The sequence below is a fragment of the Salvelinus alpinus genome, chromosome 21 (assembly GCF_045679555.1).
Source record: "Salvelinus alpinus chromosome 21, SLU_Salpinus.1, whole genome shotgun sequence".
NCBI classification, from domain to species: Eukaryota; Metazoa; Chordata; class Actinopteri; order Salmoniformes; family Salmonidae; genus Salvelinus; species Salvelinus alpinus.
Window position 1 is genome coordinate 23,639,434 of NC_092106.1, and position 14,659 is coordinate 23,654,092.

Here is a 14,659-nt window from a genome sequence, read left to right on the forward strand (position 1 = left end):
GTACCAGTGAAAAGTTTGGACACCTACTCATTCCAGGGTTTTCATTTTTTTTTGTACTATTTTCTACATTGTAGAATAATAGTGAAGACATCAAAACTATGAAATAACACATATGGAATCATGTAGTAACCAAAAAAGTGTTCAACAAATCAAAATATATTTTATATGGGATATTCTTCAAAGTAGCCACCCTTTGCCTTGATGACAGTTTTGCACACTCTTGGCATTCTCTCAACCAGCTTCATGTGCCTTTTGGCTGGTACTGTACAGTATATATACAGCTGAAGTAAGAAGTTTACATACACCTTAGCAAAATACATTTAAACTCAGTTTTTCACAATTCCTGACATTTAATCCAAGTAAAAATTCCCTGTCTTAGGTCAGTTAGGATCACCACTTTATTTTATGAATGTGAAATGTCAGAATAATAGTTGAGGGAATTATTTATTTCAGCTTTAATTTCTTTCATCACATTCCCAGTGGGTCAGAAGTTTACATACACTCAATTAGTATTTGGTAGCATTGCCTTTAAATTGTTTAACTTGGGTCAAACGTTTTGGGTAGCCTTCCACAAGCTTCCCACAATAAGTTGGGTGAATTTTGGCCCATTTCTTCTGACAGAGCTGGTGAAACTGAGTCAGGTTTGTAGGCCTCCTTGCTCGCACACACTTTTTCAGTTCTGCCCACAAACTTTCTATAGGATTGAGGTCAGGGCTTTGTGACAGCCACTCCAATACCTTGACTTTGTTGTCCTTAAGACATTTTGCCACAACTTTGGAAATATGCTTGAGGTCATTGTCCATTTGGAAGACCCATTTGCGACCAAGCTTTAACTTCCTGACTGATGTCTTGAGATGTTGCTTCAATATATCCACATCATTTTCCTCCCTCGTGATGCCATCTATTTTGTGAAGTGCACCAGTCCCTCCTGCAGCAAAGCACCCCCACAACATGATGCTGCCACCCCCGTGCTTCATGGTTGGGATGGTGTTCTTCGGCTTGAAAGCCTCCCCCTTTTTCCTCCAAACATAACGATGGTCATTATGGCCAAACAGTTCTATTTTTGTTTCATCAGACCAGAGGACATTTCTCCAAAAAGTACAATCTTTGTCCCCATGTGCAATTGCAAACCGTAGTCTGGCTTTTTTGGGCGATTTTGGAGCAGTGGCTTCTTCCTTGCTGAGCGGCCTTTCAGGTTATGTCAATACAGGACTCTTTTAACTGTGGATATAGATACTTTTGTAGCTGTTTCCTCCAGCATCTTCACAAGGTCCTTTGCTGTTGTTCTGGGATTGATTTGCACTTTTCACACCAAAGTTCGTTCATCTGTGGGAGACAGAACGCGTCTCCTTCCTCAGTGGTATGACGGCTGCGTGGTCCCATGGTGTTTATACGTGCGTACTATTGTTTGTACAGATGAACGTGGTACCTTCAGGCGTTTGGAAATTGCTCCCAAGGATGAACCAGACTTGTGGAGGTCTACCATTTTTTTTCTGAGGTCTTTGCTGATTTCTTTTGATTTTCCCATGATGTCAAGCAAAGAAGCACTGAGTTTGAAGGTAGGACTTGAAATACATCCACAGGTACACCTCCAATTGACTCAAATGGTGTCAATTAGCCTATCAGAAGTGTGGTGGTTAATTTATGTATTACCAAATGAGGAGAGAGACAAACTTCACACACCAGTCAGAGTTATACTTAAACTACATCTTTAATAATAAGAGCTTTGCAATAGCACTGACTTTCAATGATGCACCATTTCTAATGAACCATTGAAAGTGACAACACAAAAGTACAAAGATCTTTTATAGCCAAGATACACCCCTCTCAACCTACATGACGAACAACAGATCCATAGAATGGTCACAAGGCTAAGATTTGTATGAAAGGTATCTATAATACATAGCAGACAGCAACTGCTGTGTCAACAGTTTTCATTGTAAAGACCAGTGTCTGGTCCTCCTACTCCAAACTGGAACCGTCTCACCCTGGTACGGTATAGCACAAAAACATTACCTCATGTTATCTGGAATGCTCTTTAGGTTTTATCACCCAAAGACATCGTAAATCTCCTCTGTCAGTGCTAGAGGCCTCATAGAGGCCCTCCCCAGTAGAACACACACACAATAGTTAACAGAATACTCTATTCTGCCGAATAAAACAACCATTATAATGCAATAGAAGCATTATAACATAATCTTGCAATTTCCACAACAGAAGCTTCTAAAGCCAGGACATAATTTTCTGGAATTTTACAAGCTGTTTAAAGGCACAGTCAACTTAGTGTATGTAAACTTCTGACCCACTGGAATTGTGATACAGTGAATTATAAGTGAAATAATCTGTCTGTAAACAATTGTTGGAAAAATGACTTGTGTCATGCACAAAGTGGATATCCTAACCGACTTGCCAACACTATAGTTTGTTAATAAGAAATTTGTGGAGTGGTTGAAAAACTAGATTTAATGATTCCAACCTAAGTGTATGTAAACTTCTGACTTCAACTGTATATATTTATTATGGCACACAAGACACCTGTGTTATTCACGTTCTATCTAAGTGAACTAATACATTGCGGAGGCTGAGACTAATCCATTGCAGAGGCCGCTGGGATGGCACAGTCCAAGAAGAAGGGGAGTGTGGCTAAGATGTACAATGCACGTCTCTCTCCAGAATGTGCTCTCTCCCGCCAATTTGTGCACATTCATTGTTTCATAACTTCATTGTGTGAATTGTTTGCATTTGATTGTTAGTGTCTATCAATTCCCCATTACATATGTCACCAGTAGTATATTTACTGGTAATTCCTATATTTTAGAATCTACAATGTTTGTTTGGTTACGGTAATGTCTATTAATGCATTCAATATATTATTATTCCTGTCTTTTACCGTTCTCAATGTTGGAGTAGACACGTTGTTTGCAGAGGGCACAAGCTATGCTACAATTGTGGGAAACAAGTTTGTTTTATTTCATTCCATTTATGAGCTTTGTCAATTTAGTCATTGTATTTTGTTTGGAGCGCTCCTGTCAATGTTGAGTAAGGACGCATACCTGATTACGTATGGAAGTAGGACTATATGCTACCTGGCCTGCATGTAAATGTAGCCATATAAATGTGCCCATTTGAGGATCTGATAATATTTCTGATTGGCTTAATGCACCACCACTAATGAGCTGGAGCTTCTCAAACTAATGTTTTCTTCACCTCAAACAGCAAACGAACAAAGTCTGTTTTTACGTCCATTGAGAATGACAATAATTCCTCAATGTATTTGAAAAATCTTTCTAGCTCTCTCCCTTTCGATAACCACTCACCGTGAAAGGAAAAAATGTCATGCTCTGATCCAGTGGAAACATCATAAAATAGGTGTACCTGATTACTTCTTATCCCTTGCTCAAATAGCCTACAGCTGTGTCTGTCCCGAGCTCACTGGCACTGGAAACTCTGAGGGCACAGAATATTTTCTACAATGTTGCAAGGAGCTTCAGGCTAGACCAAAGTTAATAGTTGATACAATGTTTCAGCTTCATTGTAGACAGGCCATTCGTAGCCAATGTAATTTATAGGATATTTATTTTTATTAGGATATTTTCTACCTGCAGGCTGAAATGTTTTTATTTTTTGGCTTTATAGGCTATTTTTACTTAGTTGGTAATGGCAATAGAAGTTAGGTTTAGGTTTGTATAATTTTCATTTAGATTTGGATAGAATTTTGATTAACCACATGATTTTGAGATATGAAGACATTATTATAATTTAAATTAAACTGTTCCACGTAAATGTGCACATGAAAACCATAACTGGCACTCAGATTGGTAGAAATTGTAAGATAAATTGACATTCCACATGAGAAAGTTTGCCGACTCCTCATGTAGCCTATTACCGGCAACTTCAGGAGAGTAACGGCAGAATCTGCGAAAGCCAGTAGGAGTCGGAAAAGGATGGTTGGGACAGGTTAAGGTTTTTTTCTTCTGGTTATTTTGATGTCTGGCTCCCTCTTGATTTATTTGTGCCTTATGTCATCAAACATTGAGCGTAAAGCCTCAAACAAGCTCAATGCATATATAGTTAATTTTATTAAAACACATAGGGAGGGTTTTCAGACCCCTTGACTTTTTCCACATTTTGTTACGTTATAACCTTATTTCAGTCGACCAAGATTTTTGTTGTTGTTGCGAACAACCCTATATAGAACAGAGCTTATCAAGAGACATGTATCTGCCTACCATCCACTGTCCATGTATCACCAGTGTCCTTTGGATTTTTTGTCTTAGAGGGGTGTAGTCATTCAGAAGTTAAACTTACAGAGTCATGTCCAGAGTTTCCGAAAATGTAAATAGTAGCTAGTTGCAGGCGGAAATGTTTATATTTTACAAACAAATGTTTTTGGAAACTTCACAGCTTGCATGCAGTTTATTTAACTAGCCTCACAGAGAGGAGGTGGAACTATTCAGAAACCATGACAACAGCTGAAAAGCATCCTCAGCTCTAAGACTAGATAACTGTTGATCAATGTGGAGGACAGAAGGCCCTCAGCTTTCTGTGAGGGAGAGAATTACTAATCGATAATCTGTACAGATCCAGCTTTCTGAACGAGAGACTCAGCCGATCAATAGATGTACAGATGCTGCCAGAGGAGAGGAGAGTAGGGCTGGCTGGGTAAGTGGGAATACCATATCCAACTGATCTGATAAATACTCAAGAATGCCAGGTCATCAGATTGTCTCATAACTTATCTCATTGGAGGAAGTAAATGGGTGAGACTCATCAACATCTGTTTGCTCTGCCCTCCACGCATCAACAGTCATGCTGCAGTCACTCCCCATCAGCCATGGTTAAGTGATGTGGTTTGCTTAGCAAATACTTTCGTCCAGATTGAGTCAAATGGCAGCCACTTTATCCACTTTCACAGCTGGATGTGACTGGATTTTTTTGGAGGGCAACGGTGGGATGTCCCACCTGCCATCAGAATCAGTTGTCCTCTGGAACCCTGCCCAGTTCACTAAACTAGTCTACTGGAGGAGTCAGTGAGACGAGGGGGTTTAGTAATGACTGCTTGTTGCCTACTGACTTCATCATCCAACATCTGCATGTTGTAATGGTGTTACTTCACCTTATAGACAGTCATTTAGCAACTGTCTGTTAGCAACTTAGTCAGTCAAGCAACTGATTTTCTGGTCCGTGACCTACTACTCACCGTTTTACTCAGACATTTATAACATCCTTTATGTTCTAGCATGATCATTGAGCAATGAATTGGTCAATGAAAATTGAAAAAAATAAATTATGTCGAAGAATGTAAAAAGCCTCTTCACGGAAGCCTTTTCAGGTAAATGGTATCTGAAGTAGCATTGCCACTGGTCTAAAGCATACTTTGAAGAATGTTGTCAATAAAATGTCACAAGCAGTTATTGTCCCTCTTGTTATTAGAATACATGATATAATGTATTTGAACACATTATATGCTGTCATTAGTAAATGTTTACTTGCTGTAGGCCTATGCCATAACCCTCTTCCTTTTAATTGTTTTCCAGTGGTAAAGTGCTTAAATAAACACTTAGCAATAGCTAGTCCAAGAAAAAGATTTGCTTTGGAATATTATGTATTTCAAATGCATTTCGTAGAATTTCCCTCAAGAGTTGTCACTCACAACAGCACGGGGCCTTCTATGACGTCAATGCAGCAATCATGATGTGCCTGTATGAAATCTTATTAAGATAGGGTCATATAGGACCACGTCAACAGTGTACACAACTAGAAGTTGTTATCATTTCTCAAGGTTGTATACTGTGTGGTATAAGATCATATTTCTGATGTTTACATGAGAGAGGGTTTGCAGTCTGACAGTAGTGTGCTGCAAGCCTGAGGCGTCAGCCTCTTTGAGTTATCAGCCTGACTTAAGAACCATCTTAATTACTCTCCCTCACACACCTCTAATCCGTCATTGTCAGTTGAATCAGGACTGTGCAACCCAAGCAATAATATTAATTCACCCAAACCAGCAGCCCATTGATTACTTCTCATTCTTGGTCCAGTGCTCTGTCTGTCGAGGGACGGCGAGACAGGAAGGCAATATAGTTAATGGAAGGCGAAAACTCAAAGTCACATTGCTACCCTTTAAGATGACAGGTATTAGAGAGGAAATATGGGCTTCATCCATGGGCTGCCAAATGGCAGACTGTTTGTACTTAACATGGAAAGCGAGCCCACTGCAAACTATCTAGTCTGTTCAGTGGTACAGGTGTCATATGCCTACCACTTTATGGACACTCCATACCACAGCCTTACTAGTCCTCTTATAATGAATTACTCTCCCATCCTGCTTGGTGGTTTTCCTACTGCAGCTCAGTCTTTCACCTTATTGTCACTCATTGCAATTTTCGATTGGCTAACAAACTCGTTTGGCCACAGTATAGGCTAACTAAAATACATGGTTAGTCTTTATTTGAAGGTTGCATCATGATGACTAAGTGTTTATGGCAACTTATAACATAGACCCGGCACTTGCACTGTCAGTAAATCAAATTGTTTCTGTAAATTTTATTCTGTCACATTGAACCACATTTGAATGTAATTAAAATGTATTGATAAAAAAATAATGGATTTTTGCTGTACAGGAGCAATTAGCTTTGTCTGCAGTGGGGGTTTAATTGAATGTCTACATCAAAACAATCATACTGTACAAGTTGCTGCAAACTCTCCCTGCTCATATCACCATTCCTCTTGATGTTTGTCCCTCTGTAACTATTGTCCCAGGTAATAAGCACTCTCCATCCTCCTTTCCTCCTCCTCTCCTCCATCCTCCTCTTCTCCAGACCTGACATGTCCTTTATTCATCCTGAACACTGAGGCCTCTCCACAATGTTAATTTAATTTCACCAAGTCATGCCCATTGATTTCTCTTCACACAGGCGTAAAACAGAATGAATGGGAAATAGTTTTCACCAACAGGGCTATTTGGACTCATTTGTTGTCTCATTGATGACAGTGACTGTCATTTTACATTTAGGACATTTTGGAATGGTAGGCAGTCCAAGGCTAGTGTGGGACATCTCTGGTATCTGAAAACACTATTACATACTATGTGTTAACTAAAAACACCTTACAAAAAGTCGCAAGTGCTGTACAGTAAGGTCAGAGAGTTTGTGTTTGTGTAATATTTACATGATGCATTATGTTTGTTTATGCTCAGTGGTCCGACAAGGACCCATCCCAAAGCGTCTATGTCTGCTCCTTGTGCAGTCAGTCTATACTTCAAATGAGAATTTACTCTCCTTCACCTCAAAAGCCTGATCCTCTGATTCATGTGTATACAGCATGCCTCAGAGGAAGGCTAACTCTGCTGGTGTTTAAATAGATATCAATAAAGGAAAATAGGACAGGCTTTGGGATGGTGTTGAAAAGAATAGCACGTCTAGACCTAATAACAGCGCAACACAGTTTTATTAGAAAGCAGCATGAGTTATGACCTGTGAGCACTAAGATGACATCCATCAATTTAGAAGTTTTATTGGAAAATGTAGATAAGCTGTGCTGCTGCAGTGGGAGATGTAAATGGTTTATTTAGCATAAAGTAGTTGTGGTTGAGCAGGCAGGAGAAGGGAGGAGGATAGTTGAGTTAGGAAGGGAAAGGATGGGCCTGTTTGACAAAGGCTCTGTTGGAGGAGCTATGGCTAATTTCCCCAGCTTGAGAGCAGGCCTGTCTTAACTCTGGTAATTGGGTTGGTATTGGGAAAGTTGGATTATTGTGTTCACATCTTATTAGTTCTCAGGTGGACAAGCAGACAGTCACATGTTATGTTACAAGAGTTCAGTTGAAAGAGGACGGAGTCTATTGAGTTGAGAGAGGAATGTTTTTTCTGTGGACTTGTTTGATCATATTGTTGAAGTTTGATGTAAATAGTTATTACTTTGAAACTCTGAGTGATTTGTGTTGCCTTGCTGTCATGAATCAATTAGCTTGACTAAACAATAATAACTTTTTAAGGAGCATTTAAATTCAAGGGGGGTATTTAAAAAAATATTTTCTTTCTCTACATGTTTTGATTGGCTGCCCTCTAGGCCAAATAATTTGAACCACTTCACATTTAGGCTTTTCTTTTTTGTTCTGAGTTTTCTCCAATAAATGTTTGGTGATATGGTGACAAACAAACATGATTGAACGTCTTATCACAGCATCACATATTCCATTAAAAACAACATTGACAGGATCTGAACGTTCCCATTAAAATTTAAGTAGATGTCACGATCTTTCAAGATCGAACCCAGAAGCAGACCAGGACAAGGAGCGTAGGAAGAAGGTGAGTATTTATTTACAGTGAAATGTGAAAAGGTAGATATATCCAGATGGCGTAACGGGCAGCGGTGGTGAGTAGATGAGAGGAAATAGGTGAATCCAATGTAGTAGCAGAATCCTCTGTCAACCAGGCGGGAATGGAGTGAATGATCCAGGTGAGTAACTGAAGACAAAAAAAACGGAGGTAAGTTCAAGGCAAGCAATACGTAAATGAAAACAACAAAACAAATTCTATCCAACTGGAGTCTGGTACTCAGGCACAACATACTATTCATGGCTAACGATCCGGCAGGGAATGGAAGTCAGGTCAGAGCTTTTGAAGGGTAGAGATGATGATCAGGACAGGTGTGCAGATTACTGACGGGAAACAGGTGCGGGTGAAACCAATCTCCCAATGAGCTAATTCGCCCGGCAACCAGACAGGGTGCGTTCCAGGACACCTGAAACACACTCCAGGACAGACACACAGGCAAACCCAGACTCAGGAAGCGGGATTCGTGACAGTACCCCCCCTCCGACGAACGCCACCGGGCGGACTACCTGGAGCGCCAGGATGGAGGCGGTAGAAGTCACGAATCAGGTCGTCATCCAGAATCTGTCGCCGAGGAATCGAACTCCTCTCCTCTGAACCATATCCTTCCCAGTCCACTAGAAACTGGTACCCTCGACCCCGCCGTCTGGAGTCCATGATGCGGCGCACCGTGTAGACAGGACCACCTCCGATCATCCGAGGAGGAGGAGGACGAGGAGGAGGAGGCAACAGAGGACTGAGGTGAACCGGCTTGAGACAGGAGACATGAAAAGTGGGATGCACTCTAAGTGTTGCAGGCAACTTGAGTCGAACCACCACAGGATTTATGATTCTCTCCACTACAAACGGACCAATGAACTTAGGTGACAACTTCCTTGACTCCGTCCGTAGAGGAAGATCCCGTGTAGCCAACCAAACCTTATCTCCAACCGTATAAGCTGGGGCAGGAATACGGCGACGGTTCGCCTGTATCTGATACCGGTCAGAAACTCTAAGGAGAGCCTTCCTGGCCCGATGCCAGGTCCGGTGGCAACGACGAATATGGGTCTGGACAGAAGGAACCGAGAGATCCCTCTCCTGAGAAGGAAACAAAGGAGGTTGGTATCCGTAAAGGCATTGGAAGGGGGACATCCCAGTGGCAGATGAAGGAAGGGTATTATGGGCATACTCAACCCAGGGTAATTGAGATGACCAAGAGGTGGGATCAGAGGAGACAAGACAACGCAGCGTGGACTCCATCTTCTGGTTGGCTCTCTCCGCTTGACCATTAGATTGTGGGTGAAATCCAGAAGTGAGACTGACTGTAGCTCCAATGGCCAAACAGAAGGATTTCCAGACAGCAGAGGTAAACTGAGGACCACGGTCAGACACAATGTCACTGGGCAATCCGTGAACCCTGAAAACCTCCCTGACCAGGATCTCGGACGTCTCCGTAGCCGATGGAAGCTTGGAGAGAGGAACAAAATGAGCAAACTTGCTGAATCTGTCCACAATGGTCAGAATGACCGTGTTCCCAACAGAAGGGGGCAATCCCGTGACAAAATCCAGGGCCAGATGCGACCAAGGTCGCCGAGGAATAGGTAGGGGATGAAGAAGCCCAGAGCTGGGCCGATTGGTACTCTTGTTCTGGGCACAAACAGGACATGCGGCAACAAACCTCCGGGTATCTTCTCCCATGGCAGGCCACCAAAAACGTCTGCGCAGTAGTGCCATAGTCCGAGCAACGCCAGGGTGACAAGCTATCTTGCTGGCGTGGGACCACTGAAGGACAGCAGAACGGACCGACTCGGGTACGAACAACCGACCGGGTGGACCGTTACCGGGGCCGGGCTGCGTCCGAAGGGCCGCCATCACATCCTCCTCTATCCTCCATGTAACGGCTCCCACGACAACATTCTGGGGAAGAATCGTCTCAGTCTTGACCCCACTCTCCTCCGTCTTAGAGAACATCCGGGACAGGGCGTCCGCCTTCCCGTTCTTAGACCCAGGTCGGAATGTCAGGGAAAAATTGAAACGTCCAAAAAACAAGGCCCACCTAGCCTGACGGGCGTTGAGACGTTTAGCCGATTGTACGTAAGCCAGATTCTTGTGGTCAGTCCAGACCACAAACGGTTGCTCCGCTCCCTCCAACCAGTGCCGCCACTCCTCCAAGGCAAGCTTCACAGCGAGAAGCTCCCGGTTACCCACATCGTAGTTTCTTTCAGCTGGAGAAAGACGACCAGAGTAGAAAGCGCAGGGATGGAGTTTACCGTCAGTGGAGCTACGCTGGGACAGGATGGCGCCCACACCCACATCAGAAGCATCCACTTCCACAACGAACTGACGGGAAGTGTCAGGTTGAGAGAGAATCGGGGCGTTGGTGAATCGGCTCTTCAAGTCCAGAAATGCTCGGTCTGCCTCAGGAGTCCAACAGAACTTTCTGGTGCAAGACGTCATGGCAGTTAAAGGTGCAGCCACCCGGCTGTAGTCACGGATAAACCTCCGATAAAAATTCGCAAACCCCAGGAATCTCTGGAGCTGCAATCTTGTACCGGGCTGGACCCAATCCCGAACCGCCCGAACCTTCTCTTGGTCCATCTTGATCTCTCCCCTGGATATGATGTACCCGAGGAAGGACGTTGTATGGGCGTGAAAAATCACACTTCTCCGCCTTCACGAACAGACGGTTCTCCAATAACCGCTGCAGGACCTGCTTGACATGCAGAACGTGGCTAGAAAGCTCCTTTGAGAAGATGAGGATATCATCCAGGTAAACGAACACAAAAATCCCAATCATATCTCTCAAAACGTCATTCACCATACTTTGGAACACCGCCGGAGCATTGGTCAGTCCAAACGGCATCACCTGGTACTCAAAATGTCCCATCGGAGTATTGAACCCAGTCAACCACTCGTCCCCCTCCTTGATCCGAACCAAATGATAAGCATTACGTAAATCAAGCTTCGTAAAAACCGTAGCACCCTGTAAGGAATCGAAAGCCGAGCTCATCAAGGGCAGGGGATACTTGTTCTTAACCGTAATCTCATTCAAACCCCGATAATCAATACACGGTCGAAGAGAACCATCCTTCTTGCTCACAAAAAAAAATCCTGCTCCCAAAGGTGATGACGATGGCCGAATGAGACCTGTAGCTAGAGACTCCTTGATGTAGGTCTCCAAGGCCTCACGTTCCGGTCGAGAGATACTGTATAACCGTCCCTTGGGAAAGGCAGATCCAGGAAACAGATTAATCGCACAATCATAAGGTCGGTGGGGAGGAAGAGACAGAGCCTTCTGTTTACTGAATACCTCACCCAACTCGTGATATGTTTCTGGAACCAGGGACAAATCAGGAGGAGCAGAGTCACTGACCTGACTGGAAACAGCAGGAGAACAGGCAGTCCTAAGGCAGTTAGCATGACACTCAATGCTCCAACTAGTTACCTTCCCTGTCACCCAATCAAACGAGGGATTGTGTTCCTTCAGCCAGGGGTAACCAAGAACCAGAGGAACATGGGGCGAGGACAAAATGAAGAAAAAGATAAACTCTGAATGATTTCCCGACACCAACATCTTAACCGGTTCAGTCCTCATAGTGATCCGTGCCAGACTACTGCCGTTCAGAGTGGTTGCTTCAATGGCTTCCGGCAATTGCTCCTTGGAAAGCCCCAGCAGTTCCACCAAGTCGGCATCCATAAAGTTGCCATCGGCACCTGAATCGATAAAAGCGTTCAGGTCAAAACTCTGATCCTTATTCATAAGGGTCGCAGGAAAACGGGGTCTGACAAGATCCTTGAGAGATTGAAACTGGCTCGCTAAAATTCCTCCCAAATTTAGCGAGCCGGGCAGTTTAACGGGCGCTGTGGACAAGCGGAGTTGTAATGTCCCGATCTACCACAGTAGAAAGAGCTATTGGTCTCACGTCTACTTTGGCGCTCCTCCTTAGTTAGCCCGTGTCGCCCCACTTGCATTGGTTCAGAATCTGGTGGCAAGACTCCTCCACTAATCCCTTGTGGAGAATAACGATCAATACGTCCTGGTTCACCTCCTGAACCGAATGGTAACCGAGTTACAGATTGATTGGATAGACCCCCCTGCTTCTCCCTCCTTCTCTCTCGGACTCTATTATCAACCCGAATAGATAAAGCGACCAAGCTGTCTAAGTCACTAGGCTCTGGATAAGAAATCAGCTCATCCTTAAGTTCATCTGACAACCCCTTGTAAAAAACCGCTTGTAGTGACTCCTCATTCCAACCACTCTCCACAGCCAATGTCCTGAACTCAATCATAAAATCTGCCACACTGCGATCTCCTTGGCGAAGAGAGAACAAACGTTTAGCTGCGTCCTTACCTCGGACTGGATGATCAAAAAGCTTCCTCATCTCTCCCGTGAACTCCTGATATGAAGCCGTGCAGGTTCCCTGTCGTTCCCAAACGGCTGAAGCCCATTCCAGAGCTCTTCCACGCAACAGTTCAATAACAAAGGCTATCCTAGCCTTGTCAGTGGCGTAAGAATGGGGCTGTAGATCAAACACTAACCCACACTGCATAAGAAACGAACGGCATCTTCCCAAATCCCCTTCATATTTATCAGGCGTCGGTACCTTGGGTTCACGAAATGGAACCGCTTCAGACACGGCAGGTGAGATGGGTGAAACCGGTAGTGAATGAATCACCTGCAAACTGAGCTGATCCTGGACTTGTGTCAAGCTAGCAGAAAAATTCTGGATCGAACTCGCTATCTCCTGTAGCGCCGTATTGTGTTGTCCCAATTTCTTCTCCTGCAGGGTAATGGCATGGCAAACGGAGTCCAGGTCCGCTGGGTTCATTACTGGCCGGATCGTTCTGTCACGATCTTTCAAGATCGAACCCAGAAGCAGACCAGGACAAGGAGCGTAGGAAGAAGGTGAGTATTTATTTACAGTGAAATGTGAAAAGGTAGATATATCCAGATGGCGTAACGGGCAGCGGTGGTGAGTAGATGAGAGGAAATAGGTGAATCCAATGTAGTAGCAGAATCCTCTGTCAACCAGGCGGGAATGGAGTGAATGATCCAGGTGAGTAACTGAAGACAAAAAAAACGGAGGTAAGTTCAAGGCAAGCAATACGTAAATGAAAACAAAACAAATTCTATCCAACTGGAGTCTGGTACTCAGGCACAACATACTATTCATGGCTAACGATCCGGCAGGGAATGGAAGTCAGGTCAGAGCTTTTGAAGGGTAGAGATGATGATCAGGACAGGTGTGCAGATTACTGACGGGAAACAGAAACAGGTGCGGGTGAAACCAATCTCCCAATGAGCTAATTCGCCCGGCAACCAGACAGGGTGCGTTCCAGGACACCTGAAACACACTCCAGGACAGACACACAGGCAAACCCAGACTCAGGAAGCGGGATTCGTGACAGTACCCCCCCTCCGACGAACGCCACCGGGCGGACTACCTGGAGCGCCAGGATGGAGGCGGTAGAAGTCACGAATCAGGTCGTCATCCAGAATCTGTCGCCGAGGAATCGAACTCCTCTCCTCTGGACCATATCCTTCCCAGTCCACTAGAAACTGGTACCCTCGACCCCGCCGTCTGGAGTCCATGATGCGGCGCACCGTGTAGACAGGACCACCTCCGATCATCCGAGGAGGAGGAGGACGAGGAGGAGGAGGCAACAGAGGACTGAGGTGAACCGGCTTGAGACAGGAGACATGAAAAGTGGGATGCACTCTAAGTGTTGCAGGCAACTTGAGTCGAACCACCACAGGATTTATGATTCTCTCCACTACAAACGGACCAATGAACTTAGGTGACAACTTCCTTGACTCCGTCCGTAGAGGAAGATCCCGTGTAGCCAACCAAACCTTATCTCCAACCGTATAAGCTGGGGCAGGAATACGGCGACGGTTCGCCTGTATCTGATACCGGTCAGAAACTCTAAGGAGAGCCTTCCTGGCCCGATGCCAGGTCCGGTGGCAACGACGAATATGGGTCTGGACAGAAGGAACCGAGAGATCCCTCTCCTGAGAAGGAAACAAAGGAGGTTGGTATCCGTAAAGGCATTGGAAGGGGGACATCCCAGTGGCAGATGAAGGAAGGGTATTATGGGCATACTCAACCCAGGGTAATTGAGATGACCAAGAGGTGGGATCAGAGGAGACAAGACAACGCAGCGTGGACTCCATCTTCTGGTTGGCTCTCTCCGCTTGACCATTAGATTGTGGGTGAAATCCAGAAGTGAGACTGACTGTAGCTCCAATGGCCAAACAGAAGGATTTCCAGACAGCAGAGGTAAACTGAGGACCACGGTCAGACACAATGTCACTGGGCAATCCGTGAACCCTGAAAACCTCCCTGAC

The 14,659-nt window shown here is 44.5% G+C and overlaps 1 protein-coding gene and 2 long non-coding RNA genes across 6 annotated transcripts in view; 1 reads left to right on the top strand and 2 right to left on the bottom strand.

Annotated features, from left to right (window-relative positions):
- The window catches only part of LOC139548086 (cell adhesion molecule 1-like), a 179,416-nt gene that overhangs the window by 9,970 nt on the left and 154,787 nt on the right, over positions 1-14,659 (top strand). The window lies entirely within an intron of this gene.
- LOC139548626 (uncharacterized) lies at positions 8,294-8,692 on the bottom strand. Its single transcript, XR_011669733.1, has 2 exons — positions 8,568-8,692; positions 8,294-8,462 (listed from the first exon to the last, which is right to left on the bottom strand). It is a non-coding gene; the product is annotated as an uncharacterized lncRNA (long non-coding RNA).
- LOC139548084 (uncharacterized) lies at positions 13,207-13,580 on the bottom strand. The gene is made up of 2 exons (XR_011669627.1): positions 13,478-13,580; positions 13,207-13,375 (listed from the first exon to the last, which is right to left on the bottom strand). It is a non-coding gene; the product is annotated as an uncharacterized lncRNA (long non-coding RNA).